The sequence below is a fragment of the Macaca nemestrina genome, chromosome 7, assembly GCF_043159975.1.
Source record: "Macaca nemestrina isolate mMacNem1 chromosome 7, mMacNem.hap1, whole genome shotgun sequence".
Classification (NCBI taxonomy): Eukaryota; Metazoa; Chordata; class Mammalia; order Primates; family Cercopithecidae; genus Macaca; species Macaca nemestrina.
In genome coordinates, this window is record NC_092131.1 from 73,301,111 (window position 1) to 73,329,007 (window position 27,897).

General features: G+C 40.5%; 1 protein-coding gene and 1 non-coding gene across 7 annotated transcripts in view; both read left to right on the plus strand.

Annotated features, from left to right (window-relative positions):
* The window catches only part of LOC105477962 (bromodomain adjacent to zinc finger domain 1A), a 158,268-nt gene that overhangs the window by 43,037 nt on the left and 87,334 nt on the right, over positions 1 to 27,897 (plus strand). The window lies entirely within an intron of this gene.
* Positions 16,010 to 16,071, plus strand: LOC112425981 (U7 small nuclear RNA). The gene has a single exon (XR_003017212.1). It is a non-coding gene; the product is annotated as a U7 small nuclear RNA (small nuclear RNA).

The following is a 27,897-nucleotide window of genomic DNA, read 5'->3' on the forward strand; positions in this document are numbered from 1 at the left end:
CTTTCCAAAGCTAATTTATACATATGCCACCAAAAACATATACATGCATACGTCTGTATGTATATATATAATATGTCTTATGTAACAAATATGTATGCACAAATTCCTTCTCTTTTTAATGCAAAAGAACATGTATACTCTAGATCCCTTTTCACTAAAAAGATCTTGAAGGTTAGTCTACTGTTACATAAGCCGCCTTCCTTCTCTTTAATTTACTGTATAATAAAGTTCCATTATATGGAAGTTCCATCTTTAAGAGTAGAACTCTTTAGCTAATGGTATCTACTGTGTCCTCATTATGTCACCTAATAGTTTAAATATGCCAGTATTTATTGATTGGTTTTAGTATTTTATTTAACAAAACCAGGATTGAGTTTTATATACTCCACTAAGTTCTCTTTCTTTCATACTTTCTTACACTGCTTTATTGAGCTATAACTCACATACAATACACTTCTCCTTTCTATAGTATACAAATGCAGTGTTAGTGCTTTTCCTTTTTACCGAGCTCTTCAGAAATAAAGTGGATTTTTATATGAACATTGAAAATGACATAATCTATGGCAATAAATTGAAAATTACCAGTGTTTTCCTGAAGTCTTAAGCTTTGTGATTGACTAGTCACTGACATTTATAATAATAAACTTTATATGCATTAAAACCTTTTGTAGCCTCTTGACTTTTAGGATATTAACTGTTTTGGATGCCCTGAATACAAATTTTTTTTTCTGGATTTTAAACTTTAGAAGCCAAAAGTTATTTATGTTGTTACTATTATCTTATTTGGAGAATCATTATAAGTTTATATGTAATGTTAGAATTAATGTCTTAACAAATTAATATAATCCATTTTAATTGTTAGGTACTACCCTACTTGAATCTTACAAAGCCAAGCAACCAAATGTGTTTGTATTAAGAACTAACTTATTTGGGTTTGATTTTTGGGAAGTAATTAAGTCCTTTTTTTTTTTTTGAGACGGAGTTTCGCTCTTGTTGCCCAGGCTGGAGTGCAATGGCAAGATCTCGGTTCACTGTAACCTCTGCCTCCCGGGTTCAAGTGATTCTCATGCCTCAGCCTCCTGAGTAGCTGGGATTACAGGCACCTACCACCACGCCCAGCTAATTTTTGTATTTTTAGTAGAGACGGGACTTTATCAGGCTGGTCTTGAACTCTTGACCTCAGGTGATCCACCCGCCTCGGCCTCCCAAAGTGCTGGGATTACAGATCTAAGCCATTGCGCCTGGCCTAAGGCTTAATTTCTTAATATATTGGCTATTCTTTTTGTTGTTGTTTGAGACAAGGTCTGGCTCTGTGGTTGTTGTTGTTGTTGTTTTTAAACTTTTGGTGTAGATGAGGTCTGACTCTGTTGCCCAGGCTAGAGTACCATGGCTCCATCTCAGCTCACTACAACTTCTACCTCCCAGGCTCAAGCCATCCTCCTACTTCAGCCTCCTGAGTAGCTGGGACTATGGGTGCATTCCACCATGTCCAACTAGTTTTTGTATTTTTTGTAGAGATGGGGTTTCACCATGTTGCCCCAGCAGCTCTCAAACTCATGAACTCAAGTAGTCCACCTGCCTTGGCCTCCCAAAGTGCTGGGATTACAGGCTGAGCTACTGAGCCTCACCTATATTGGCCATTCGTAATTGGCGATTGTGCCTGAAGTTTTCCTCCCTTAAGTGCAACTTTCTGAATGTACTCTGTTTTTTTTTTAAAAAAAGTATGGAACTCTTGTTCTAATACATTTAAATAATTAGGCATAGAACTGGGTTAATTTGAAATGTGCTTGTAAGAACAAGAGAACAGTACTTTAGTTATTTTTATCTAAAAACTAAGAATGGTTACAGTTATTAGATCCACTCCTTAGGTCCTTTGTTCCCATGATCACTTAGATTATAAGTACCATAGGTTGGGGCTTTTGGGGAGGGTGGAGTTTGTGGAACTTGAGACTAGAGACTCCCCAATTCCTCAACTCCTCCAAAGACTGGAGACAGCACTAATTAAGAGTTCATATGTGTATTTTACTAATATATCCTTAAGGTTGGCATCTTTTACATAGCTATTTCGTCTTCTCTGTAACTTGCTGTGAGCACTATTGACAACGGAGTAATAGGTAAGGTAAGAATAGTAAAAACAAAATACTAAGAGGTGGCATATGAAAAAGGAGATTAATTGGGGATGATGAATTATAGGGAAATCATGATTTAAAGGAGGCTCAGTTAAGAGTTAAGTAGAAAAGGGGACTCAAGATGCCAGTGGATAATCTAGTAAGTTTTTTAGCTAAGTAATTAAAGTTTTTCAACCAATAGCAGGAAATCATCAGGAAAAGTATTTAGAAATAACTGAAAACTTCTTTCCCTTTTAAGATTTAAGTTATACTGTTGTTTTTCTGTGGATTTTTTTTTTTTTTTTTTTTTTTTTTTTGAGACAGGTTCTGGCTCTGTTGGCTAGACTGGAGTGCAGTGGTACAATCAGAACTCACTGCAGCCTCAATCTGTCAGGCTCAGGCAATCATCCTGCCCCAGCCACCTGAATAGCTGGGACTATAGGCGTGTGCGATGACACCTGGCTGATTTATTTATTTTTTTAACTTTTAGTATAGATGAGGTCTGGCTATGTTGCTCAGGCTGCTCTCAAACTCCTGAGCTCAAACAGTAGTTCCACCTTGGCTTCCCAAAGTGCTAGGGTTATAGATGTGAGCCACTGCACCTGGCCTTTTCTGTGGATCTTATAAATCAACTACACTGTCCTATGGAGTGTGAAGTAACAACATAATTTACCTTTTAAAGGGATGTACCTATACCAATCTTGCTGCTATACGATAGTCATATATTTGAGTTCCTTTTTTATACCAGACACTGATTTAGGTGCTATGGATTAATGGCTCCCCAACTCGCAAAGCCAAACATACTTGCTGCTGCTCAAATATGCCAGGCATGATCCTGCCTCAGGGCCTCTGCATTACTCCTCTCTTTGCCTGGAATTTTTTTCCCCAGATATCAACATGGTGAGTTCTTTTACTTCATGTCTTCTTACATATCACTTTCATTGAAGCCTTCTGTCCTATGTGAAATTTAGCATTTTCTTGCCCCAACTTTTATTTATTTTATTCTAAAATTTATTTATTTTTTGCCTCCCCACCCTTGCTCCAACTTTTAAAACATTTTTATTAAAAATTTTTAAAATTGTGGACTAGGTGTAGTGGCTCAAGCCTGTAATCCCAGCACTTTGGGAGGCTGAGGCAGGTGGATCACCCGAGGTCAGGAGTTCGAGACCAGCCTGGCCAACATGGCAAAACCCCATCTCTACAAAAAATATAAAAATTAGCTGGGTGTTTTGTCTTCTCTGTAACTTGCCGTGAGCACTATTGACAAGGGAGTAGTCAATGGTCAACTATAGGCATGCGCCTGTAATTCCAGCTACTCGGGAGGCTGAGGCAGAATTACTTGAACCCAGGAGGTGGAGGTTGCAGTGAACCGAGATCACACCACTGTACTGCAGTCTGGGCAACAAAGCGAGAGTCTGTCTCAAAAAAAAAAAAAAATTTTTTTTTTTTAGTTGTGGAAAAATACACTTAACATAAAATTAGTCATCTTAACCATTTTTAAGAATACAGTTCAGTCCTCGCCCCAACATTTTATATTTATCTTCCTTGCTTTGTTTTTTGTTCACCTTGGCACTATATTTTCTTTATTTTGTTTGTTGGTGGTTTCCTCCAGCAGAATGTAAGCTCCATGAGCTCAGGAATTTTTGTTCACTGTATTGCTAGCACTTAAAATGGCATATAGTATGTGAGCAGAGCAGGTATTTGTTGAAGTATAAATAATGCAAAACAAATTTCAAATAGAAGTGCTTTGAAGGCAGTGGTATGGTAGAGAGTGAGAGGAGGAAGTGGTTGGCACTTGAGCTAGGGTGGTCAGAGAATGTTGCTGTGGAGGAAGTGACATTAACTCAGAACAGAATGAAGGAGAAGGAACCAAACATGTCAAGAACTCTCTAGAGAGAGGGAAAGGCCTGAAGTGGAAATAATTTAAAATAATGCTCTGACTGCTGTTTGGTGAAATGATTGAAAGGAGGTTAAGCATGGAAATCCAGGAACCAATTTGGAGGCTACTACAACAGGCTTTCTAGTGCAGATAAGAACTTTGAATCAGATGGCAGCAGTACAAATGGAGAAAATTGGATGGATTCAGGATATTTTGGATGGAGAATTAACACAGTTTATTAATGGATGGGATGGATGCTGGGTTGGGCAGGGGAATGTGTGGGGAAAGGAGAAATCATGGATGATGAAATCATGGATGAGCTCAATTTTTTGCCTTTAGTGGATGGTAAAATGGAGAAACTTAGCTCATGCCTATAGTCTCAACTACTTGGGAGACTGAGTCAGGAGGATCAGTTGAGCCCAGGAATGCAAGGTTACAGTGAGCCAACTACATGATCATGCCAACTACACTTCAGCTTGAGTGACAGAGCGAGACCCTGTCTCTAAAATGAAGAAAAGGCCAGGCGCACGGTGGCTCATGCCTGTAATCCCAGCACTTTGGGAGGCCGAAGCGGGCAGATCATAAGGTTAGGAGATGGAGACCATCCTGGCTAACATGGTGAAACCCCATCTCTACTAAAAATACACAAAATTTGCCGGGCGTAGTGGCAGGCACCTATAGCCCCAGCTACTCAGGAGGCTGAGGCAGGAGAATGGTGTGACCCCGGGAGGTGGAGCTTGCCATGAGCTGAGATCGCGCCACTGCACTCCAGCCTGGGCAACAGAGCGAGACTCTGTCTCAAAAAAAAAAAAAAAAAAAAAAAGATGCGGAAGCCTCAGGAAGTAATGTATCAGTTTAGCCATCTTTGCACTCAAATCAGACCCCGTTATTTTCTGATTACTCTGATTTTGTGTTTCATGGACATGTTTATGTTACTCATAAGTGACTTTTTTTTTTTTCTTTTTGTGACGGAGTTTTGTTCTCACTGCCCAGGCTAGAGTGCAATGGTGCAGTCTCGGCTCCCTGCAACCTCTGCCTCCGGAGTTCAAGCGATTCTCCTGCCTCAGCCTCCCGAGTAGCTGGGATTACAGGTGACTGCCACCACACCCAGCTAATTTTTGTATTTTTTAGTAGAGACGGGGTTTCACTATGTTGACCAGGCTGGTCTTGAACTCCTGACCTCAGGTGATCCACCCATCCCAGTGCTGGGATTACAGGATTACCGCGCCCGGCCTCATAAGTGCCTCTTACAGGCTAGATACTGGGCTAGGTATATCGGGGTTTTGGAAAGAATTAAGATGCTCCAAGAAGCCTATGCAACATGGTGAGACCCTGTCTCTACAAAAATTAAAAAAAAAAAAAGAAAGAAAAAGTCAGGCATGGTGGCATGTGCCTGTAGTCCTAGCTACACAGGAGGCTGAAGCAGGAGGATCACTTGAGCCCAGGAATTCTAGGCTGCAGCAAGTTATGATTGTGCCACTGTGCTGCAGCCTGGGTGACAGTAAGATCTGGTCTCTAAAAAAATAAAAATAAAAATAAATACATTAAAAAAAAAAGATGCTCTTGAGTTCAGTTAGGAGAGAGACAAACATGCGGACTTGCTAAATATTAAAGTTATGAATAAGGTAACTCAAGAGCATCGAAATTCAGTGTGGCATTGAGGCTAGGCCTGGCTTCCCCACACTCACTAACACTGAATAAGTCTTTTAACCTTTGCCACATTGGATGGTATCTCAGTGTTTAGCTTGCTTGTTCCAGTCCTTTGCTCATTTTTCTTTTGGCTTGTTTGTTATCAGTATATTTGTGGGAGATTTATATTAAATACTAGGCATATTAAGCTCTTTGTTATACTGCTAAAGTATGTTTCTGTTTCTTTTTTTTTTTTTTTTTTTTTTTTTTTTTTTTTTTTTTTGAGACGGAGTCTTGCTGTGTCTCCCAGGCTGGAGTGCAGTGGCGCGATCTCGGCTCACTGCAAGCTCCGCCTCCCGGGTTCACGCCATTCTCCCGCCTCAGCCTCCCAAGTAGCTGAGACTACAGGCGCCTGCCACCACGCCCGGCTAGTTTTTTGTATTTTTAGTAGAGACGGGGTTTCACCATGTTAGCCAGGATAGTCTCGATCTCCTGACCTCGTGATCCACCCGCCTCGGCCTCCCAAAGTGCTGGGATTACAGGCTTGAGCCACCGCGCCCGGCCTCTGTTTCATTTTTTGTTCTTTTTCTTAAGTGTGCAATAAGGGTAAAAAAACCTTTACTTATTTATTTATTTATTTATTTTTTGAGATAGTTTCTCACTCCTATCACTCAGGCTGGAGTGCAGTGGCGTGATCACGGTTGATCTCCTGGGCTTGGGTGATCCTCCCACCTTAGCCTCCTGAGTAACTGGGACCACAGATGTGTGCCACCACGCCCAGCTACCTTTTTATTTTTCTGTATTTTGTAGAGATAGGGTTTTGCCGTGTTGCCCAGGCTCGTCTCGAACTCCTGGGCTTAAGCAGTCTGCTAGCCTTGGTTTTCCAAAATGTTGGGATTACAGGTGTGAACCACCATGCCTGGCCTAAGACCTTTTTTTTTTTTTTTTTTTTTGAGACAGAGTCTCGCTATGTCGCCCAGGGTGGAGTGCAGTGGCCGGATCTCAGCTCACTGCAAGCTCCGCCTCCCGGGTTTTTACGCCATTCTCCTGCCTCAGTCTCCCGAGTAGCTGGGACTACAGGCGCCCACCACCTCGCCCGGCTATTTTTTGTATTTTTTAGTAGAGACGGGGTTTCACCGTGTTAGCCAGGATGGTCTCGAACTCCTGACCTCGTGATCCGCCCGTCTTGGCCTCCCAAAGTGCTGGGATTACAGGCTTGAGCCACCGCGCCCGGCCGTAAGACCTTTTAAATATATGTAACAAATAATTAAGAAATAAAGAATAAAAATACAATAAACATCCATGCATTCTCCACATGTGTTAAAAACTTAAGACAAATTAAATTTAACAGAGCTTAATTGACCAAAAAACGATTTGCAAATCAGGCAGCCCCCTGAACCGGAAATAGGTTCAGAGTGACTCTGGTGCTGCTGTGTGGTTGAAGAGGATTTATGAACAGAAAAAGGAAAGAGACATACAGAAAATGGAAGTGAGGTACAGAAATAGCCAGATTGGTTGCAGCTTGTTGTTTGCCTTATTTGAACACGGTTTGAACAGTTTGCTCCCTGTGAGTGGTTGAAGTATGGCTGCTGTGACTTAGCTACTTGTTACAAGAGTCGGTTATAGGTTATAGTCTGTTTAAACACCCAGTTAGATTATAGTTAACCATATACAGAGAAACTTTTAGGCTGAACTTAAAATATATAGGGAAGCAGCATTAGGCTAAACTTAACACTTGGTATTATTATTATTATTATTTGAGACATAGTTTCACTTTGTCGCCCAGGCTGGAGTGCAGTGGCGCAATCTCAGCTCACTGCAACCTCCACCTACTGGGTTTGAGCGATACTTGTGCCGCAGCCTCTTGAGTAGCTGCAATTACAGGCCCACACCACCAAGCCCAGCTAATTTTGTATTATTAGTAGAGATGGGGTTTTGCCATCTTGGCAGGGCTAGTCTCGAACTCCTGACCTAAGGTGATCCGCCAACCTCAGCCTCCCAAAGTGCTGGGATTATAGGCATGAGCCACTGTGCCTAGCCACACTTGGTTTTAATAGGATACCTTTATCTCTGCTTTTTGTTTATAGTTTGAGAAAAGTTTTATGGGAGGCAGGTAGTGATAGTGAAGGGCAGACTTTGGAGTTAGACTTTGTTGGACAAATGATATCCTTTTGAGTTATTGCGAGATTAAAATGAAAATGTATATATATGTATGTGTGTATTGTACATATTTTGAATTGCTGTAGAATATGGTAGCATTTTATTGGGGGAATAATATTGCTGTTGACTTGAGGCTTATATGGTAGTTTTTTTTTCTTTTGACTAATTTTCTATTGAAAATTAAATTTTATAATTAAACTTCAGAGATGACTTGTAATTTTAACATTTTATCTTATTTTATTTTATTTTTTATTTATTTTATTTTAATTTCGAGATGGAGTCTCGCTCTGTCACCCAGGCTGGAGTGCAGTGGCGCGACCTCGGCTCACTGCAACCTCTGCCTCCCGGGTTCAAACGAATTTCATGCCTCAGCCTCTTGAGTAGCTGGGATTACAGGTGCCTACCACCACGACCAGCTAATTTTTGTATTTTTTAGAGAGACAGGGATTTGCCATGTTGGCCAGGCTGGTCTCAAACTCCCGACCTCAAGTGATCCACCCGCCTTGGCCTCCCAAAGTTCTGGGATTACAGTTGTGAGCCACCACGCCCAGCCACAATTTTAACTTTAGATCCTGAGTTCCTCATAATATATCCTTATCTCTCTCTATCCTTTTCACTTAAATTTCAGTTAAAATAACTTTAAGATATAAACTTGCCTAAAATGACTAGATTTCCTTTGGTTTGAATTGTGCCTTCACCACATACTTACTACCTGTATAACTTTTTGGCAAGTTATTTAACATCACTTATCTCCTAGATTTCCAGTAAAAGGCATGCAGAATTACAGAGAAATGAGATAGAGACCATTCTTTTGTTAAATTAGTTGGTATAGGTACTCAGATCTGCTTGCTTCAGTATTCTTTTCTTATTGTTTCATTTACTTTTAACTGTCTCCCTTTGTCTTTTGTCTTTGAGATGGGGTTTTGCTCTGTCACCCAGGCTGGAGTGCAGTGGCACAATCTTGGCTCACTGCAATCTCCGCCTCCTGGGTTCACGCCATTCTCTTGCCTCAGCCTCCCGAATAGCTGGGACTACAGGCGCCCGCCACCACGCCCGACTAATTTTTTGTATTTTTAGTAGAGACAGAGTTTCACCATGTTAGCCAGGATGGTCTCGATCTCCTGACCTTGTGATCTGCCCGCCCCAGCCTCCCAAAGTGCTGGGATTACAGGCGTGAGCCACCGCGCCCGGCCTATGTGGTCTTCTAAGAATGCCATGCAAACAGATTGTAAGGCATCTAAGTATTATTTCTTTATTTTTATTTTTTTAATTAATTTATTTATTTTTACTTCACTATGTTGCCCAGATGGCCTCTTGGGCTCAAGGGATCCTCCCTCCCACCTTAGCCTCCTGAGTAGCTTGGAGTATAGGCACGGGCCACTGTGCCTGGTTCTGTCTTTTTTTTTTTTTTTTGAGCAAACACAATCATTGTTTAATGAAACGTTGGAAGGATGGTGAGCTGAAACTCAAATACTTGGGTGATTCACCCATCTTCTGTCCCCTCCCCTGGAACTAGAGAATTAAATCAGGAAAAAAGATGTGGAAATCATACAACCAAGAAACATTTTGGACTTATTGTGTAGTCATCATTCAGTCCAAAGATAGAATTAGAGTTTGAGAGAATCTGAAAAATTGAGTCAAAATATAATCATAAATTTGGTAATTTTTAAAATTAAAGTGGGCTTTGGGTAACCCATTTTCAAACTTTTTTTTTTTTTTTTTTGAGTTAGGGTCCCACTCTGTTGCCCAGGGTAGATTGTGGTGGTATAATCACACCTCACCGCAACCACAACCTCCACCTCCCGGGTTTAAGCGATTATTGTGCCTCAGCTTCCCGAGTAGCTGGGACTACAGGTGCCTGCCACCATGCCCGGCTAATTTTTATATTTTTAGTAGAGATGGGGTTTTGCCATGTTGGCCAGGCTGGTCTTGAACTCCTGGCCTCAAGTGTTCTACCAGCCTCAGCCTCTCAAGGTGCTGGGATTTACAGGCGTGAGCCACTGTACCTAGCCATTTTCAAACCTTTTTACAAGCATCTCTTTTTAAATAAGAATTGGCATGTTGATGTAGTCTTTGAAATAGATACTGAAAACAGTTAATTTCTGGATAGGTAGCTGTTTTTCTGCATAATTTCCACCTTTAACCTCTTCTACTTCACCAGTTCTACCTACTGTTCTTTGGGTCTGGAAGGAATCTACATCTCTGTCAAAACAGGTGTCTTCAGGGTCTGTGAAAGTCTACATTTTGCAACCACAGAATGGCTATACTAATTCCATTTGGGAGAAAGTTGAGTGTGTGCAAGAGAAAAGATACTTGATACAGAGAAGTGGCAGAGATTCTAAAATTTTGCCTACTTGGAGAGTCAGCACTACCCTTAAGGAACCTCTGTAATATTGTAGTACATAATCTTCTATTTAGCTAGTGTACAGACTACTTAATAGTTCCAATTCTTTGGAATACAACTTCAGACATAAAGTAAGCTGAAAATCTAAAACTGGGTAGGAAAGTAACTGCCACAGGGTTCATCCATGTGCTTTACCTCTGACTAGACTATAAAAGCTATTCAAGAGCCAAAATTAAAACATTAGTGTTAAACTGTCCCAAGTTATTTTGGGATCCTCTTTGAACTTTTTGTTCATTTGTTTTTGAGACAGAGTCTTGCCCTGTTGCCCAGGCTGGAGTGCAGTGGTGGGATCTCAGGTCACTGCAATTTCCATTTCCCGGGCTCAGGCAATTCTCCCACCTCAGCCTCCCAAGTAGCTGGAACTACAGGCCCATTCCACCACACCTAGATAATTTTTGTATCTTTTATAGAGGTGGGGTATCACCATGTCACCCAGGCTGGTCTCAAACTACTGAGCTAAAGCAATCTGTCTGCCTCGACCTCCCAAAGTGCTGGGATTATAGGCGTGAGCCACTATGCCCGGCGTGAACTTTTTTTTTAGTCACAGGGATAGCTTTTGTCTATTTGTGCATACAGATATTTGAGTGACTGCCACAGTAGGGCTCTGATGGGGGATACAAAAATGAATACAAGTCTTTCTGTGTAGACACTCAAAGTTTGAAGGAGCTAATGAAAGTTTATGAATAACTGAAAGAGAATAAGTTGCTATAAAGGAGGCACAGTTAAGATGTTCTGGAAGCTGAAAGACTTTGTGGCAGATATGAAGCAATATGTGGTAGAAGGTACTTCTAAAGGTGGGTGTCCTGACAGCAGCAAGAAGTGGGACCTAATAGCAAAGGAGAAGCTGGAATAAGCAACAGTTAAAAAACTATACTGGTGGGTCAGTATAAAACTTGGTTGCATTAGAAGACATTGCAGAACTGGAAGTACACTAACATTTATTAAACTTTTCCTGTATGCTAGGCAGTGGGCTAGATGCTTTCATTTCAGTCCTCATAATCATAATGAGTGACCCAGAACTTTCAAATGTGATTTGCTCCACTTATCAGAAGTAAAGTTTATAAATTTTTAAAAATCTGGTTTTTTTCTATTAAAGTAAAAGATTCATATATCAGAGAAAAATGCAAAAGATGAAAGCCTGGAGTTCATTTTCCAAATACTCCCTTCAGAGATAACCACTATCAGAAATTTAGTGCATATATCTTGACCATTTTTTCTGTACTATACTAACATAAAAAATTAGCAAGCAGCTTTTTCACTTAGTAATGGTTTGGATGTCTTCTCATATCAGAACACACAGATGTGTTCCTTTTTTTCTTTTCTTTTTCCCTACTTTTGAGAGACAGTCTCACTCTGTCACCTAGTCTGGAATGCAGCGATCATAGCTTGCTGTGGCTTTGAACTTCTAGGCTCAAGCAATCCTTCTGCTTCAGCGTCCCAAGTAGCTGGGACTATATGCATGTGCCACCACACCTGGCTAATTTTTAAAATTTTTTATAGTCTCCCTATGTTTCTCAGGCTGGTCTTCAACTGGCCTTGTGCGATCTGCCTCAGCCTCCTGAAGTGCTGGGATTATAAGTGTGAGCCCCCACACCTAGCCACGTGTACTGTTTCTGATTTTTTACATGAACTGGTTAAACTGTTCCTAAAAAGCTTACTTGTAATATTGCCTTTTTCTGAGGACAGATAGAGTTTCTTTTGCTAGCCTGGTGTGAGTTCTCTCTTTGAAGATAATAAGCTGCCTTTTCTTTCAGCTTTGACTAACAGACCTTTTCCCTGATAGAGGTTAAATCAGTAAAATGGCCAAATTGGATTTGCACCAGAGTTTCCTTTATAGCTAGGTTTCCTCAAATATCCCTGTAGTATTTGGATTTAAAATTTATAAAATGTTATCAAGTCAAGAAACGTAAGAGACTATTGTTCAGTATATGTGCTGCCAAAGTGAGCACAGGACTATGATTCAGTATTGTTTTTAGAACTGCCTTGTAAAATGGAAATTATATAATTTTTTTTTTTTTGAGACAGAGTCCTGCTCTGTTGCCCAGGCTGGAGTGGCACGATTTCGGCTCACTGCAACTCCGCCTCCTGGGTTGAAGTGATTCTCCTGCCTCAGCCTCCTGAGTAGCTGGGATTACAGGTGTCCACCACCATGCCCGGCTAATATTTGTATTAGTACAGATGAGGTTTCACCATGTTGGTCAGGCTGGTCTCGAATTCCTGACCTCAGGTGGTCCTCCTGCCTTGACCTCCCAAAGTGCTGGGATTACAGGCATGAGCCACCGCACCTGGCCTTAATTATTTTTAATATTATAAGCTGATATCAGTTTAGACATCAGGTGGTAATAAACCAATTAGAGCTCTTAACTATTCAACCATTAAGGTATATTCCCTGTGGACTTTCTGTGTTGCATTGGTAGATTGCTTTAAGCAATTTAGATGAAGTAAAAGAAAATTAGCTGGGTGCAATGGCTCATGCCTGTAATCCTAGCACTTTGGGAGGCCAAGGTGGGTGGATGGCTTGAGCTCAGGAGTTCAAGACCAGTCTGAGCAACATGGCAAAACCCCGTCTCTGTAAAAACAATACAAAAATTAGCTGGGCTTGGTAGTGCGTGCCTGTAGTGCCAGGTACTTGGGAGACTGAGGTGGGAAGATTGCTAGAGCCCAGGAAGCAGAGGTTGCAGTGAGCCAAGATTGTGCCACTGCACTCCAGCCTGGGTGACAGAGCCAGACGCTATCTCAAAAAAGAGAGAGAAAATTTGCACAAAAACCTGTGATACAGAGTGTTAAGTACTCAGGGTATATTAGAATTAAAAATGAGAAAATTGACTTTATCTTTGGGTTCTTTTGTATTGCTAGCCTAAATGCTGTCAGCGAATCATAAAATGCGTTAATGTTCAGGACAAAAGAGAGCTGCTAAATATATTGATGCAGTAAGATGAACATAAAAGATTCAAGCGAAAAACAAATATAGTTATTTTGATTTAAATATGCATGCTTGGATGCCAGTGATTGGGTACATGTGGGATTAATCAAGTAGAAGTTTTTGAGAAAGGGTTGAGTAGAAATATGAAGAAAAAAATACAGGTTAGCAGAAAGGATTACAGGAGGGAGACTTCTTATTTAGGCTCAAAGATAGTATAGATTTTTAGCAACACATTAAATTTATTGTAGTTCTTTTTCAGAAAGAAAGCTTTCATTTGGTCAGCTTACACTGCCTTTTTTTTTTTTTTTCTCAATCCTGCTCCTTCTGTATATACTACTGAATTTGTAAGATCAAAATTGCTAGTTCCAGGACAAAAAAGTCCTAAGCAACATCTCAGCATTGTTTTCAGTAAACTCTGATGACCCTAATATGTTAATATAATGTTTTTGGGTTTTTTTTTTTGAGACTGAGTCTCGCTCTGTCACCCAGTCTAGATCTCGGCTCACTGCAAACCTCTAACTCCTGGGTTCAAGGCATTCTCATGCCTCAGCCTCCCGAATAGCTGGGATTACAGGCATGCGCCACTGCATCCAGCCAATTTTTGTATTTTTAGTAGAGACGGGATTTCACCATGTTGGCCAGGCTGGTCTTGAACTCATGACCTTAGGTGATCCACCCACCTCGGCCTCCCAAAGTGCTGGGATTACAGGTGTGAGCCACCATGCCCAGCCAATGATACAATTTTTAATTTCTTAAAGAAGGGTTATTTGGCATAACTGTTCTTTTTTAAAAATTATTTTATTTTTAAATATATTTATTTTTTTAAGTTCCGAGGTACATATGAAGGATGTGCAGATTTGTTACATAGGTAGGGATAACTATTGGCTCCTGGATTGTCATTGCAAATTACAGTTAACATTTAGAACCCTTATGCATAATAGTATAAATTGGGAAGTCATTTCTGGGAAACCTTTTTTTAATACGCTAAAAATTCATACATAGTCACAAAAACAAATGAAAATAGAAAATGAATCTCTTTCTAAACATTTAATTCAAATAGCATATAAAGCTATGTTGTGTTTTTGCATGGACATAACTGCTTTATGCTTCACAAAATATTTCAATGAAGCCGGGCACGGTGGCTCACGCCTGTAATCCCAGCACTTTGGGAGGCTGAGGCGGGCAGATCACAAGGTCGGGAGATCAAGACCACGGTGAAACCCCGTCTCTACTAAAAATACAAAAAATTAGTCGGGCCTGGTGGCGGGCGCCTGTAGTCCCAGCTACTCAGGAGGCTGAGGCAGGAGAATGGTGTGAACCCTGGAGGCGGAACTTGCAGTGAGCCAAGATTGCGCCACTGCACTCCAGCCTGGGCGACAGAGTGAGACTCCGTCTCAAAAAAAAAAAAAAAAAAAAAAAAAAAAAAAAAAAAAAAAAAAAAAAAAATTTCAATGAAGTTTAGACTTACCATACAAATTTCTTCAGTGTTCTAAGGGCTTCCAAACTGTAGTGGCTATTAGGAGCATCTGTGTAATGCCTCATAAGAAAGTCATTGGTGAATGCTGGGGTGAGAGTGGTTAGTTTTTATGGCAATTTCTTTATTCTTTACACTGATGCCACATGCAGTCAGCTGAGTCTCCACCAGGACTTACGGTCATTACTGTGGGGATCTTATTTATCGTAAGAAAGATGATAAAAATGGGGAATGGCAAGTAAATTGAGGTTCACCTCCTCTCTTTTTTTTTTTTTTTTTTTTTTTTTTTTTTTTTTTTTGAGGCGGAGTCTCGCTCTGTCGCCCAGGCTGGAGTGCAGTGGCGCGATCTCGGATCACTGCAAGCTCCACCTCCCGGGTTCCCACCATTCTCCTGCCTCAGCCTCCCGAGTAGCTGGGACTACAGGCGCCGCCACCACGCCCGGCTTATTTTTTTGTATTTTTAGTGGAGACGGGGTTTCATTGTGTTAGCCAGGATGGTCTCGATCTCCTGACCTCGTGATCCGCCCGTCTCGGCCTCCCAAAGTGCTGGGATTACAGGCTTGAGCCACCGCGCCCGGCCTTCCTCCTTTCTAATGTGACAGGATATTCAGTGTTGGCTTCATTTTGTGTCTTTCTGAATTGATTAGCAGCAGGGTGGTGAAGTAGAATAGTAGTGGTTCTGAAGTTCTTAGTTATCAGTGGCAGGCAAATATTATAATAGGCTCATCACACCAAAGAGGTGAGACTGAATAGCTAATTCTGACCTTAAATCCTCATTGGGGATTTCATATCTACATGGTTATTACAGTTTCAGATCTGAGGAATTAGAGGCTCTTCTGGATAAAATAATATCTTCCACATCTTTTTCTGCCTCCATCATAATCCATTCCAGTTGGCCCATATAAGATCACAGTTTTCTTTTTTTTTGAGACAGAGTCTTGCTCTATCGCCAGGCTGGAGTACAGTGGCACAATCTCGGTTCACTGCAACCCCCGTCTCCTGGGTTCAAGGAATTCTCCTGCCTCAGCCTCCCAAGTAGCTGGGACTACAGGCACGTGCCACCACGCCCAGCTAATTTTTTTATTTTTAGTAGAGACGGGGTTTCACCATGTTAGCCAGGATGGTCTCGATCTCTTGACAACGTGATCCATCCGCCTCGGCCTTTCCAAAGTGCTGGGATTATAGGCGTGAGCCACCGTACTCAGCCAAGATCACAGTTTTTAACGAAAAACTTTTCTCATAGATAAACTTGAAATAATTTTGAGGACAAGGTAAAATTATCATTTGTTTTCCATGCTGCCTGGGAGGCTTGTAGTATTTATTGCATGCAAGTGGAATTCATTTGACCTGTGCGTCTGAATTAGTTTTAAAATTGGGGTTGTCTGTCTTAGACAAATTCAGAGGTCATCCAAAGATAAAAGTTAAAGGAGGGAAGTGTTACAGCTCTTTTAGAATTTGTCTAGCAGGCTTTCCAGTTTTTGCTGGAAAGCCCCCTTCCCTTCCAAAAAAAAAAAAAGTTAAAGGATAATTAAGATAAATAATGTGTAAAATAATTTTAAATAAAATGAAGAGAGTAGTAAAAGTATGAAAAAATACAAAACTACTCATCACTAAAGGCTGAACAAAACCTTTTAAAATTAAAAACATATGCTGTGAATAATTCCAAGCAGGAGCTGGCACATTTTAAAAACACAAAGGTTCAAATAGTAAATATCATAGGCTTTGTGGTCCATATGGTCTTTGTCACAACTACCCAACTCTGCTATTATAATGCGAAAGTAGTCATATATAATAGATAAATGAATGAGTATGGCTATATTCCAAAAATGTTTTATTAATGAACACTAAAATTTGTTTCATATTATTTTACATATCACAAAATAGTCTCCTGATTTTTATTTTGAACCATTTAAAATGTTTTAACTGTAGGAATTTTAGGATTATGTTTCTATTTTTATGAAAAATAATGTTGGATTTTTTTTTTTTTTTTTGAGACAGGGTCACGCTCTGTTGCCCAGGCTAGAGTGTAGTAGCTCTCTGTAACCTTGAACTTCTGGGCTCAGGTTATCCTCCCGAGTAGCTGGGACTGTAGGCACATGCCACCACACCTGCCTAATTAAAAATTTTTTTTTGTAGAAACAGAGTCTCCCTGTGTTGCCCAGGCTGGTCTCAAACCCCTGGGCTCACGTGATCCTCCTGTCTCAGCCTCCCAAAATGCTGGGATTACAGGCTTGAGCCACTGCGCCCAGCCAGTGTTGGAATTTTGATAGGGATTGCATTGAATCTGTAAGTTGTTTTGGGTAGGATGGGCATTTTAACAATATTAACTCTTCGAGTTATTTATTTGTGTCTTCAATTTCTTTCATCAATGTTTTAATAGTTTTCAGTATACAAGTCTTTCACCTCTTTGGTTAAATTTATTCCTAAGTATTTTATATATATATATATATATATATATATATATATTTTTTTTTTTTTTTTTTTTTTTTTTTTTTTTGAGACGGAGTCTCACGCTGTTGCCCAGGCTGGAGTGCAGTGGCGCGATCTCGGCTCACTGCAAGCTCCGCCTCCCGGGTTCCCGCCATTCTCCTGCCTCAGCCTCCTGAGTAGCTGGGACTACAGGCGCCCGCCACCGCGCCCGGCTAATTTTTTGTATTTTTAGTAGAGACGGGGTTTCACTGTGGTCTTGATCTCCTGACCTTGTGATCCGCCCGCCTCGGCCTCCCAAAGTGCTGGGATTACAGGCTTGAGCCACCGCGCTCGGCCGTATTTTATATTTTTGTAGCTATTGTTCTCTTGATTTCTTTTTCAGATAATAAGTGTTTAAACCATTCTTAGCTTGCAAAGGTGATGAGTTGGATTTGGCCATGAGTTAATTAGGCAGGTGTGGTGGCATGTGCCTACAGTCCCAGCTACTCGGGAGGATAACCTGAGCCCAGAAGTTCAAGGTTACAGAGAGCTACTACACTCTAGCCTGGGCAACAGAGCGTGACCCTGTCTCCAAAAAAAAAAAAAAAAATCCAACATTATTTTTCATAAAAATAGAAACATAATCCTAAAATTCCTATGGTTAAAACATTTTAAATGGTTCAAAATAAAAATCAGGAGACTATTTTGTGATATGTAAAATAATATGAAACAAATTTTAGTGTTCATTAATAAAATATTTTTGGAATACAGCCGTACTCATTCATTTATCTATTATATATGACTACTTTGCATTATAATAGCAGAGTTGGGTAGTTGTGACAAAGGTGATGAGTTGGACCATAGTATACTGTCTCCTGGTACAAAGGAAAGGGTTAAATAAGGGTTGTAGGATAAAACCACCAGAGCCTAAAACCTCAGAGTGTGGCATGCAAAGATGGCTTGATATAGCAGAAAGAGTCTTTGGGGCCAAACTGACTTGCTAATTTTAGGAATCCTCTTTCCTGATCTGTTTAAAACTGGAAAAAAATAGCTATATTTATATGGTGGTTGTAGTAGTTACCTTTGCTGTATAACAAACCACCCCTAAAAGTTAGTGGCCTAAATCAGTAAACATTACTCTTACAATTCTGTGGTTGGCTGGAATGTTCTTAGAGTCTGGGCTGACCTAGATAGGACTAGATTGTCTAGGTCCTAGAATCTAGGATAGCCTTACATGTCTGGGGCCTCAGACTGAGGTGCCTAAAGTCCATTTCCATGTGACCTATTATTCCTCAGGGGACTAGACCTAACTTGTTCACAAGATGGTAGAAAGATCCCAGCAGTAAGAGAGAGCAAGCCCCAAAGTGCAAGAAAGTACAAGCCTCAGCATGCTGTATTTTTGTTACATTGGCCAAAGGAAGTCACATGAGTAAATCCAGAGTTAATGTGGGAAGGAATCAGAAAGGTGTGATTCAGTTCAGTAATTGCAACAGTCTGCCACAGTGCTTAGCACTTAAAGAACTCAGTAAATGTTAGATCCTCCTTTTATTTGTCAGACAAGTGAAGAATCTGCCAGCTGTAATGACTCATCTTTTTTTTAGCCAGTCCCTAGTTTTCTTACATTATAGTCACTGTTCTTGAAAGCTTGCTATATGTCATTTTAGGGAGATGAAGACAATACTAGTAAACTTTTGAGAGTTGACCATGTGCAGGAACTATTCTAGGTTTTTGACATATATCCTTTTTTTTCCCCCCATAAATTCAGTGAGTGGGTATCCCTCAAATGTGAATGGGCCCTAGTGCTTTGGGAGAGCATGCATGTACTATTATTTAATTCCCAGGATAGCCATGTGATAGTTGCTCATTTGGTCATTTTACAGTTTGAAGAGCCCATACACAGAGGTTAATTAAAATTTGCCCAAGGTCATGAGTGATGACGTTTTTAAGTACAGGCAGTATCAGAACCAGAGCCTTGTTATGTGCTTGTTTGGGAGGAATAAGTGCGTATGACAGCATACTAAAGGATAGCAATTAAGCAGGATTAAAAGATATTATAGTTAAATGCATTTATCGAACACCCACGATTTAGTTTTCACTTTATTTACCTATTTTATAATTTTTGTCAAAAGTGTGGTCAGATTAAGCTTTTGGTCATTCACTCTTAAGAATGATTCAGGTTAGGCCGGGCGCGGTGGCTCAAGCCTGTAATCCCAGCACTTTGGGAGGCCGAGACGGGCGGATCACGAGGTCAGGAGATCGAGACCATCCTGGCTAACACGGTGAAACGCCGTCTCTACTAAAAAATACAAAAAACTAGCCGGGCGAGGTGGCGGGCGCCTGTAGTCCCAGCTACTCGGGAGGCTGAGGCAGGAGAATGGCGTAAACCCGGGAGGCGGAGCTTGCAGTGAGCCGAGATCGTGCCACTGCACTCCAGCCTGGGTGACAGAGCCAGACTCCGTCTCAAAAAAAAAAAAAAAAGAATGATTCAGGTTAAAAGAATGCTATCTAGTGGCAACAAAAGGTGACAGCAAACATGGGGGAAACAGATATTTCATTTATTTGTTGTCATTCTATCTTTTGACTTGAATTTCCAGGGATGAAAAATGCAATTGTTTGTGCCTTTTTTTTTCTTCGAAGGTAGTAGGGAGTATTCTGAGTTAGTACTTTAAAGTACACACAGGCAAATTTTATATAATCCATTCGGTAAGTATTGTGTGCTGACTGCTGTGGTAGGCATTGGGAAAAGGGTTATGAATAAGACAAGGACTTATGACTTAGATTCTAGTGCAAGGGACATAAACACTAAAGGCTAATTTATTGGTATATAAACAAAATAAAACTTTGCATGCCAGACAAATGATTAAAAAGTTAAAAAAACATAAAATTTTTTTTTTTTTTTTTTTTTTTTGAGACGGAGTCTTGCTCTGTCGCCCAGGCTGGAGTGCAGTGGCCGGATCTCAGCTCACTGCAGCCTCCGCCTCCCGGGTTAACGCCATTCTCCTGCCTCAGCCTCCCGAGTAGCTGGGACTACAGGCGCCTGCCACCTCGCCCGGCTAGTTTTTTGTATTTTTTAGTAGAGACGGGGTTTCACCGTGTTAGCCAGGATGGTCTCGAACTCCTGACCTTGTGATCCGCCCGCCTCGGCCTCCCAAAGTGCTGGGATTACAGGCTTGAGCCACCGCGCCCGGCCAACATAAAATTTTTAAAAAAATAAAACTTGATAGGATGGAGTCTTGAATCTTTTTTTTTTTTTTTAATTTCAGCCATTTAAGTATCTTCTTTGAAAACCGTGGTGCTAGATGCAACAGGATAATTAAATAGGAGTAAATGATTAGTACTTAATTGTTCTCAGACATTATATTGATGTTTATATTTGTAGTAGGGATAGAGTTTACAAGGCAAGGATAAGTGAAATACATGTGAATAACTAATATAGGACTGAATAAGGTAAATGCATTAAGGAAACGTAAATAAGCCTGGGCTTGGTGGCTCACCACCTGTAATCCCAGCACTTTGCAAGGCAGGTGTGTTGAGGTCAGGAGTTTGAGACCAGCTTGGCCAACATGGTGAAACCTTGTCTCTAAAAATAGAAAAAATTAGCTGGGCATGTTGGCACATGCCTGTAATCCCAGCTACTTGAGAGGCTGAGGTGGGAGAATCGCTTGAACCCAGGAGGCAGAGGTTGCAGTGAGCCGAGATTGTACCATTGCACTCCAGCCTGGGCAACAGAACGAGACTCTGTCTCCAAAAAAAAAAAAACATAGGTAAGTCTTATTTGGCTAGTGATTATGTCACCACTATTCAAATAGAATGAATAAAGGGCACTGTAGTGCCAAATAATTTAGCCCTGCATTAATAATTTGCTATGATTGGCAACTAGAATGGGCTGATATTTACATTTTAGTTTTCTCTTCAAAGATATGCTTGCAATTTTCTTCATCTCCTTCCAGTCAGTGAGTCAGTTAACAATATTGATTTTGAGGAGTTTGAGACCAGCCTGACTATCTTGGTGAAACCCCATCTCTACCCAAAACACAAAATTAGCAGGGCATGATGGTGGGTGCCTATAATCCCACTTACTTGGGAGGCTGAGGCAGGAGAATCGCTTGAACTCGGGAGGCAGAGGTTGCAGTGAACCAAGATTGTGCCATTGCACTCCAGTCTGGGCAACAAGAGCGAAACTCCATCTCAAAAAAAAAAAAAATACTGATTTTGTTGTTATAAATGTACCCTAAGGACTGTTAAACAAAGAAAAAAGGTTATTATGTTTGAGCTCCCCAAAAGGAATCTACAAGTAGGTGGTCTAGCTAGAAAATACCAGCTAGAAGAATTTGAGAAGGGAGTAATAATTTTTTGTTTTGTGTTTTTTTTTTTTTTTGGACACAGAGTCTCACTTTGTCATCCAGGCTGGAGTGCAGTGGTGTGATCTTGGCTCACCACAACCTCTGCCTCCCAGGTTCAAGCAATTCTCCAGCCTCAGCCTCCCGAGTAGCTGGGATTACAGGGGCCCACCACCATGCCCGACTAATTTTTGTATTTTTAGTAGAAACGAGGTTTCACTGTGTTGGTCAGGCTAGTCATGAATTTCTGACCTCAGGTGATCCACCCACCCTGGCCTCCCAAAGTGCTGGGATAACAGGTGGGAGCCACCTCACCCAGCCTAATTTTATTATCTTAAGTAGTTGTATATATAATAATTTCATTGTAAATTCTTTCAGTTGTTTTTATGTACTTTATTTTGATATATATAAATCACCTGACTTTGATTTGACTAACTCAGGTTTTAAGAGAGAACACACCAGTATAATGCTTCTTTCTGAAAAAATAGGGATTTTTAAGATTGATTTTTATATGCTTATGGTTGAGATGGAGACAAGCTTTAGGACTCACTTTGCATATTTTCTGCATTACACACAACTCTCTGGCTTTTCTTCTGATAAGAATAGGCAGGACCAATCTATACTTCAATGAGATCTAACAAGTAGACCTACCTCAGCTATGTTTTTAGAAAAGCAGTAATTGTTTTTCTTTTAAGTTAAAGAATAATTTAAATCAAGTAATAACTTGTATTCAGATAAGCTTTTATTCTAAGTAGTTTAAACTAATAAAACTCTGCTAAATGTATTACTTTCAGTCTTATTTTAAAAATCAGATTTATAGAATTTGCCTAAGCTAAAATTCACCCTTTTCAATAGAGTTCTGACTTTTAAAAAATTTTTTAATTGTTCTTTTCTTTTTTAAAAAATTAATTTTAAAACTAGGAAATGTTCATTTTTACGTTTTTTTTTTTTGAGATGGAGTCTCGCTGTGTCATTCAGGCTGGAGTGCAGTGGTGCAATCTCGGTTCACTACAAGCTCCGCCTCCCAGGTTCACGCCATCCTCCTGCCTCAGCCTCCCGAATAGCTGGGACTACAGGCACCTACCACCACGCCTGGCTAATTTTTCTTATTTTTAGTAGAAATGGGGTTTCACCGTGTTAGCAAGGATAGTCTTGATCTCCTGACCTCGTGATCTGCCTGCCTTGGCCTCCCAAAGTGCTGGGATTACAGGCGTGAGCCACCGCACCCGGCCTTTTTTTTTTTTTTTTTTTTAAAAAGATAGGTTCTGGCTCAGTCGTCCAGGCTGGAGTGTGGTGGTGTGATCTGAGCTTACTTCAGCCTTCTGGGCTAAAGTCATCCTCTCGCCTCAGCCTCCTAAGTAACTGGGACTACAGGCGCACACTACCACACTGGCTAAATTCTGTATTTTTTGTAGACATAGAGTTTCACCATGTTGCTGATCTCGAACTCCTGATCCTCAAGCGATCCACCTGCCTCAGCCTCCCAAAGTGCTGGGATTAGAGGCGTGCGCCACCGCGCCCAGCCAAGTTCTGAAACTTGACACAGTCGTATAATTCACCACAGTCAGGACATAGAGCTTTTCTATGAACCTCCACAAAATTCATTTGTGCCCCCTTTGTAGTCAACCCTTGCTTCACCTTCTAGCCTTTGACAAACCACTGATCTGTTTTCTGTCCTCAAAATTTTGCCTTTTCCAAAATAAAATATAAATGGAATTATAGACTATTTCTGGACTTGATTCTCTTCCATTGATCTATTTGGCAATCCTTTCACCAACACTACAGTGTCATCATTACTCTAGCTTTATGTAGTATTTATTACTTTCATCATGTATTTATTTTTCTTATGGAATGAATATTTTTGAGTTAATATTTTGTTAATGTTTATCATTAATATTTTAAAATTAAACTTTTTTTTGCGACTACTGTAGGCTCACATGTAGTTGTAAAATAATTGCTTCCCGGCAGGGAATGGTGGCTCATGCCTGTAATCCCAGCACTTTGGGAGGCCGAGGTGGGTGGATCATCTGAGATCAGGAGTTCAAGACCAGCTTGGTTAACATGGTGAAACCCTGTCTTTACTAAAAATACAAAAATTAGCCAGGCATGGTGGTGGGTGCCTGTAATTCCAGCTACTTGGGAGTCTGAGGCAGGAGAATCACTTAAACCTGGGAGGTGGAGGAGATTGCAGTGAGCCAAGATCTTGCCACTGAACTCCAGCCTGGGTAGCAGGGAGACTCTGTCTCAAAAAAAAAAGAAAAAAATAGTTTCCCCCATGATGTTATCTTGCAAAATTATAGTACAGTACCACAACCAGAATATTGACATTGATATAGTTATAATACAGAACATTTCTGTCACTGCAGGGCTCCCTCACATTGCTGTTTCTCTTCAGATTTTCAATTTTCTGAAACAAATACGACTTGAAATCTGTATTGCCAGTAACTTTCAAATTTAAAAACCTTATTCAGGTTCTGTGATTCATGAAGTGAATTTAACATACACAAATGTTTATAAAGTGATCAGTGTTTAATAAATATCTAGCACACCTAATAGTAGATTGCCTTTACTTATCAGTGGGATTTGCCTTGGATGCATATAATTCAAGTGTTTAATGGCATAAACAAAATAGGAGTTTTTCTCTTGTGTAAAATGAGTCCAGAAGTGTGTAGTGTAGGGCTGGTGTGATAGGTCCACAAAGTTGTCAGGAACTCAGGGTTTTACTTGTTTTCTGCTTCATCATCCTGATGTTATAACAGTCTTTTTCAGTGTTCAGGATGGCTCAAAATAGAGGAAAGACAAGAAGCCTTTTCCTATGCCTTTTTCACACTGAGGCCAGTTAGTTTGAAAATACTGTTACTGTGTTGAAACAAAAGATCACTTGTCAAATCTGTGGTGGCTTTTCATATTTAATGTGTTGTTGTCTCTGATCATAAAATGTTAACCTTGCTGTAAGGAGGCAAGACTGTCTTACATGTTTGTGCCAGTGTGCTAGCTGACATAAAGCTGAGTCCACAAACAATTGAATACCTATTTATTCGAATATACTAGTTGGAATTTTAAAGTTTTTGGTAGTTTTAATTAATTGGGTTGATTCTGTAGCCACACTAATTAATAAGGCTTTAATAAGATACTTTTGAACACTAAGGAGGTTAAGCAGCATATTAATAATATCCAGATATTTGGAAACTAATTAGAAATATGTAGGGTTTAATCCATGGATTTTGTGTGTAGAATTTTCTTTCTAAAGATTTTTGTGACTGGGCTTAGTGGCTCATGCTGTAATCCCAGCACTTGGAGAGACTGAGGCAGGAGGATTGTTTGAGGCCAGGAGTTCAAAACAAGCCTGAGCAACATGGCAAAAACCCATCTCTACAAAAAAAAAAAAAAAATTAGCTGGGGATGGTGGTATTCACCTGTAGTCTCAGCTACTTAGGAAGCTGAGGTTAGAGGATTGCTTGAGACTGGGAGGCAGAAATGGCAGTGAACCAAGATCACACCACTGCACTCCAGCCTGAGCAACAAAGACCCTGTCTCAAAAAGAAAAAAAAAGACTTATTTGTATTAAATATATCTTTAATAATGGATTTAGTCTTCAGTAAGAATCTAGTGATTATTGTGATATTTAGACTTACAATAGGTCATGCCAGTTGGAGAAATAATAAGGTCTGGTTCTGTAGTCCATAAAGGGTCTCAGAACAGTTAAAAATGAAACATTCTTTTAGGCCAGGCATGGTTGCTCATGCCTGTAATCCTAGCACTTTGGGAGGCCGAGGTGGAAGGATTGCTTGAACCCAGGAGTTTGAGGCCAGCCTGGGCAACATAGCAAGACCCTGTGTCTACTAAAAATAATAAATTTTTAAAAAGAAACATTCTTTGAGCTACATTGATGTATTTCTCTAAAAAAGTGAGGAATTATAAACAAAGCAATCTTTTCCTGACTTCTTTTTTCTCATTGACAAGTAATCAACATAATTCATAGTCTGTGTGTGTGAGTAGCTGACTCGCTTGAATGCTGTGGTTTCTTCCACTTAAAATGAGGTATCACATAACCTTAATTTAAGGTTTTCATTTTTTAACTCTAAACTTCAAATTAATCAGTTCACTGTTAGAAAATATTGACTTAATTGTCCAAGCATAGTATTTTTTATAAATATTCTTGCACCTGTATTACTGGAAAATAAAGGTTAATGAGGCAGAATGGGGAGCAGATGTGAAGTATGCTATAGATTCAGCGTATTCCATTTTTGGAGACCCAAACAGAGGGTCAGTGTCTTATTTCAAGTAGGTCTTCCCAGGCTTCTAGATCTCCTTTCCCTTTGCTGTTAACTATTTACCTTCTACCTCAAATACCTTGTAGAAATTCTGCATATGTCTCAGTTATAGAAAGTTTTATAATTTGCTTTTGTTTCATTGAATTTTTGAGATATAAATTTAAATTGCTACTAAAAATAGCTTTTTACAGGAAGGTATATACATTCCAGACTATCCTCATAAAAAGCTATTTCCAGCTGGGCGCAGTGGCTCACGCCTGTAATCCCAACACTTTGGGAGGCTGAGGTGGGCAGATCACCTGAGGTCGGGAGTTTGAGACCAGCCTGACCAACATGGAGAAACCCCATCTCTACTAAACATACAAAATTAGCTGGGCATGGTGGCACATGCTGGTAATCCCAGCTACTTGGGAAGCTGAGGCAGGAGAATTGCTTGAACCCAAGAGGCAGAGGTTGCAGTCAGCTGAGATTGCGCCATTGCATCCCAGAATGGCAACAAGAGTGAAACTCCATCTCAAAGAAAAAAAAAAAGCTATTTCCATGTTCAGCTTTTTTTTTTTTTTTTTTTTTTTTTTTTTGAGATGGAGTCTCGCTCTGTCGCCCAGGCTGGAGTGCAGTGGCCAGATCTCAGCTCACTGCAAGCTCCGCCTCCCGGGTTCCCGCCATTCTCCTGCCTCAGCCCCCCGAGTAGCTGGGACTACAGGCACCCGCCACCACGCCCGGCTAGTTTTTTTTTGTATTTTTTAGTAGAGACGGGGTTTCACCACGTTAGCCAGGATGGTCTCAATCTCCTGACCTCGTGATCCGCCCGTTTCGGCCTCCCAAAGTGCTGGGATTACAGGCTTGAGCCACCGTGCCCGGCCCCATGTTCAGCTTATTACAGATTTATGACTAATTAATGTTGTGCCCTTATACTGTACTTACTCCCATTCCACAGTCTTGCTTTCACTCTGAAATGTTTAAGTTGTTAGCACTTTAAGGAGCCTCACATTGCCTGGGCTTAAAGTTGTGAAATACCCTTGGGTCAACATAATCCTTCCATTCCCTTCAACTCTAGTAGTAGAGTGGAAAATTAGAAAGTATATGGGCTTGAGAGTCACACGGTTAAAGTTTTGGCTGTACCATTACTGGTTGTGTGACTGAGATCAAATTATTTAAAGCTGACCCTGGGCAGGACGCAGTGACTCACGTCTGTAATCCTAGCACTTTGGGAAGCAAAGGCGGGTGGATCACAAGGTCAGGAGATCGAGACCATCCTGGCTAACACCGTGAAACCCTGTCTTTACTAAAAATACAACAATTAGCTGGGCATGGTGGTGCATGCCTGTAATCCCAGCTACTGGGGAGGCTGAGGCAGGAGAATGGCGTGAACTCAGGAGGTGGAGGTTGCAGTGAGCTGAGATGGTGCCACCGCACTCCAGCCTGGGCAACAGAGCGAGACTCCATCTCAAAAAAAAAAGAAAAAGAAAAAATAAAGAAAAAAAAAATCTGAGCCAAAATTTCATCTTCTAGAAAATGTATAATTTATGGAGTTGACATATATGAGGAGAGACATATATGTAAATTACATATTTAATCTGGCGCACATGAACGCTAATAATAAGGACTCTTAATCATTCTTCCACTGTATTTTCAAATAATGGAGCATAACTTTAATTCAAATAGTTTCTATGCTCTTGAAGATCCTCTAGCTGGGTCTTAATTCATGATTCTCTGTTTTTTACATACACTCCTATAAACTTGTTTGGACTCTCTAGAATCAATAAATGGTAACAAGTAGCTATGAAAGACATAGACTAAGTCTCTGGAAATCTATTAGATGTTGACTCGACATCTTGAGGTAACGTAAGTTTACCTAAGTACCTATGGGAAGGGCTAGCCTTGATTAGATTGGCAAGGAATGCTACCAGTGGTTTGGGTGTGCTACAAAGTTAATAGTAGCATTGACAATAACTATTGCAATTTATATAATTTACTTCTGGGCAATGTCCCTGTGTTGCACTGGTTTCCTTCTCCGTAATTCCAGTGTCAGGGAATTGCATTTCTTTCTGTTGGTTTTAAATATATTAGTCCTCAAATTATTGCAGCCCTGTGGGACCTACTGTGGTCAGCTGTTCCCACTGATGACTGTCAGGCCTCACATCAACTGTACTTGGGTTCCAAGTGGACTCATTTACCCTGTATTTGCCTCATGACCACCACTACTGTTACCACTTAATGGGCATTCATCGGGGCTCTGCCAGCAAAGATCATCTCTGTTTCTAACTTGAGAAACCTTGTCATAGGGTCCCTGAAAA